The 4,323-nt window shown below is 42.5% G+C and overlaps 1 long non-coding RNA gene across 1 annotated transcript; it reads left to right on the top strand.

The window, feature by feature from the left end:
* The first annotated feature begins 635 nt into the window (after window positions 1-635).
* LOC137482813 (uncharacterized) lies at window positions 636-3,557 on the top strand. The gene is made up of 3 exons (XR_011004225.1): window positions 636-1,311; window positions 2,181-2,333; window positions 2,788-3,557. It is a non-coding gene; the product is annotated as an uncharacterized lncRNA (long non-coding RNA).
* The last annotated feature ends 766 nt before the right edge of the window (window positions 3,558-4,323 follow it).

Genomic DNA, 4,323 nt, shown 5'->3' with positions numbered 1-4,323 from the left:
TGTATCACCCGAGTTTTTTTAAGGGCAAGAAAGCCTAATGCACATTAAAGAATGTCAGTTACACAATAAAACCCCTGCAGGATTGAAATAGCATAATTTAAATTAAAACAAAAACATGTTAACATAACATTCTGAGGTTTTGGATAGTAAAGACCTGCAGGTGTAATCCTGGCATGGTGTTCATTCCTCTTGGGATGAGTGAAGAGAGCTGTGCAGCAGGGTCAAAGGCAGCCCTGATGGGGGACTAGGGACAGAAGAGGGGTTTGCACACCCAGGACCCACTGTGGCCACCCCAGAGCCCACGTGCAGCTTGAGGAGCAATTCTGTCAGAATCCTCATCAATCATCAGTGCTATGCACTCCATCAGGCAAGCTTCCTGCAGATGAAGTAAAATGAGATACCAGCCAAATGGTTTAAACCTCCTCAGGAGAGCACAGAAACAACTGGACAAATGCTCCTCAAAAAGAGCAGAGGAGCTGCTTTTCTGTCTCCCTGAGACACTGAGCTACCCCAGCAGTCCATGGCTGGTCCCTCTCCCCAGCACAGGCTGACATGGTGTCAGGAGAAGTCTCAAAATTGTAATTTATGTCTGAGCATAAGTCATTCATGGGGTTCATTCATGACCATTAAGTAATTAACGGTGTTCTAATGACAAACACACAGAACAAAGGCAGAGAACTAATTAGTAGAAGTGACAGTATGATTTAATGTAATTGTGATATAAAGTAGGGCAAATATGGATGCAAAGACCCAAGACTGTTACTTTGCATCAACCTTTGGACAATATCAGTTCATAAAAATGCTTCAGCATTTAAAATCAGAATGGTTCAAACATCTGCATTACGTAGCTCCCACTGAACTTCTGGGGGAGTCCTTATTTTAGAAATATGTAGTTTCCTCTATCAGATAAGAAACGAACAGCTTCCATTCTACAGGTGATTACTCGCCTTCAGTTGAAGCATTTTTGTGGTTGGGTATTAATCACTTCCTTCACCAGAGCACATATAAGAGGCAGCCAGCAGGCAGATTAGCCAGTCCAAGGAAGGAAGCACAGCCCCTTTGCCACCATGCTATACCTGCTTGGGGTCATGCTGTCAGTGCTGTGCTTGGTGTCCCCTGCACCACACTGCACAGGCACAGCCTGCCCTGCCAACACCCTCTTCAGGGAAACCATCCAAGTCCTTCGGGACCTAAGATCTAAGGTTGGTCCATTTTCTCTGTGCCCCGTGTCTGACTTTCTGTGTTAGCGAGGAACCTGCTAATGTGATTTCTACCAATCTCTTCCAGGGCAGCAGCAAAATCGTGCTTCTGGTAAGATCTCTCTGTGGTTCACTTTGCAAAGCTGTGGGCTTGTGGGGTGGCTAGCTGCTTTTTGAGAGGGAGGGGGAAAGCAGATGTTGTTATAGACCATTCAGGATGCTCTTGTGCTCTTAAGTCAGGTCTTAGATGGCAGCCAAGTCACCCTTTTGGATTTTTGGGAGCAGCATGGTGGGGTTATGTGTGCTGAGAGATCACGTGCAGAGCTGTGCTCCCTCCAGAGTTATCAAAGAAAGATCTCCCTGAAACACCAGTGCTCGGGGCTCTGCCCTCACTGCAGCGGTGCAGAACAGCCGGCTCCCAGATAGCACTGGTTATCTCTCTTTGCACAGGTAGATAATCAGAACTGTCTTCCAGAGTCAGATGGAGACATGTACCTTACTGCCATTGGAAAGTGGGGAACAGGCTGTTTCCCTGCCTTTTGGGGAAGAAAATACCCATGTAGTTAGAGACCAATGCCGGCAGCAGCAGTGTGTTTCCTGGGGAAGCTCAGGAGAGGCAAAGCCCAGGTAGCAAAGCTGAAGGTTAAAGATTCTCCTAAGAACCTCTGCCTTCTCATGCCCAAGTCAACTAAGAAGGCAATAAAAGTATAAATGATGCCAGTCTTGCCTAGTTTCACCTCCACAGACTCACTCTGTGACTTGACGTGTGAAGACTTCAGCAAAAGGAAAACACTGGATTTCACAATTGCTTCTCTACTCTATAGATTATTATATAATTTTATTAAAATTATTATGTAATTTTGGCCTCAAATTGTGCAAGATTATTTCTCCAAGCAGGCATTTTGATTGCCTTAACGGGATGTAATCTGTGCCAGGAATACAGTACAGAAAAGACAAAATTACTAAACTTTGTTATTCCAGAACAACACGATGGAGGCGGGAGGGAATGCAGCCACCTATCTGGAAGGATTTATTGAAGCCCTAAAAAACAGCAAAGAAAGTGGGGTGCAGAAACACATAATTCTGAAACTGAAGAACATCCAGGCTTGTGGAGAGTCATGCACCGGGTGGATGGTATGTCTGGGCTGATTCCCTGCTTGCTGTTTCCTCCTGTTTTTAGAGGACCACGAAGGATTTTGTGGGTTTTCCTGGCTGCACTGAGAACAAGTGTCTGACCAAAGCCCCCACTGCCTCCTGGTCGTGTGGCAATGAGAGCAGCTTCCAGCCAGCAGCTGGCACTTGGCCCCAGCGCCTCCTCTGCTCTGGTCACCTCTTCCCAATGTCTCCTTGCTAAGACAAAGCCCATCACCAAGTGGAGATGCCCTGGTGCAGGTGGGGAGTGGAGCCCTGGCTGAGGAACAGCTGCACAAGGTGCAACATGTAACACATTTCTCAGCCATTCAAACCCCAATAATTTCATGAGAGTCTTTGTGGTCTTAAAATCAATTATTAAGGAAAAAAAAAAAAAATAGTCAGAGAACAGAATGCAACTTACATGTCCTGATTCTTTTCACTCCTCTCCTTTCAGTCTGCCCTCAAGGAACATCATTGGAACGCAGTGGAAGAGTATGATTTTTTTGATAATTTGGAATATTTATTAAGGTTCCTGGCTCACAATGCCCTTCCACAGGAAACAAACTAAGCTTCAGAGGAGTTCAAGGCACCTGTCCAGATTGCCAGAAGACCTGAGCTTAGCAGGAGGATACTCCTTCAAGCAGTGCTATTGGGAGCTGTTATTTATTTGGATCTCTATTATTTATTTATTAATTCTATTTATTTAGAGAAACTTCAAATTATTTATTTTTACAATGAAGAATACAATAATTATTTGCTTTAGAAGAGCTGCTCTGGGGATCCAGTTTGGGGGTTGATGTCACACTATTTCTCTTACGCGCTGTTCCAAGCCACAGCCCCAGGGCTCAGCTCTGCACCACCCAAGTACTCTCAGAGCCAAAAGCCCAACCTGTGGGACAGAGTCATCCATGTCACTCAGCACCTCCACCTCCCCTCTAGGAGGCTGAGGCACTTTCAGTCTTATAAAAGAATGCACTTTTTCAAATGATACCTAAATACTTATTCTAACTGAAGACTCTTATTATGCTACAAATGCAGTGACAGCAATTTTAAAATGTTAAACATATGAAGTGAAAATTGTGTAAGCATGATTGTTCTCATTACAGCTGTGTGCCGCTGGCACAGCACTTGCACATTTTTTATGTTTAAGTACCTGGGAAACTTGTATGCAGAACTCTATGTAATGTACCCAAACTCTAACAGAATCTATGCAAAATAAATTTCCTGCACAAAAATAGAACTGTCAGTTTTTCTTTTGTGGCACATATAACACAAGCACACAGACATTTTATATATAAAAGTATATTGCATTATATATAATATATATAAATTATGTAATATATATGTTTTAGATACAAAATATCTAGATGACACAATATTTGATATATTATCTATAGAATAAATGTTATAATATAAACATAAATATATATTTATGGTGATGTAAGGAACATTCTATCAAAAAATAATTTTGATTGGTTGACTCAATGTCTCCTACCAGTGAGGTCTGGACAGTGTCAGCAGGGTATTATATTCAGAAATCCTTAAGTTTATTATATAGGCTACAGATGAATGACAAAAAATTGTGTAGAGAATCATCATCCTTAGATACTACCTAATACCACTAGTGTTGTCAAATCTGGGTAAAAGTAGCACTGAAACAGTGCATCAAGATTTAGTTTCTTTCTTTGCTTTCACTTCACAATGGAGCTCTCCCTCTAGCATCTCCTCTTTTCCATCCAGTTGGATATTCTGATTTTGGAAAATTCACCTATACAGAAGAAAGCAAAATGTAGCCAACAGAAAAAAAAAAATCCTTTTTGGGGCTCTGATGGGGAAACTAACAGGGACATCAGGGTTGTTGGACACACATCTTCCCCCCTGAGCAGTCCAAACCTAGCCCATCATATTTATGTGCTGCTTTTGCAGGCATCACTGAGCACTTACAAAGAATTTCCCTAAAACACATGATTCATGGAGAATTTAGCAGAGA

This window comes from Anomalospiza imberbis, chromosome 15 (assembly GCF_031753505.1).
Source record: "Anomalospiza imberbis isolate Cuckoo-Finch-1a 21T00152 chromosome 15, ASM3175350v1, whole genome shotgun sequence".
In the NCBI taxonomy this organism is placed as follows: Eukaryota; Metazoa; Chordata; class Aves; order Passeriformes; family Viduidae; genus Anomalospiza; species Anomalospiza imberbis.
The sequence above is the reverse complement of the archived record's forward strand: the minus strand, read 5'-3'. Positions and strand labels throughout refer to the sequence as shown.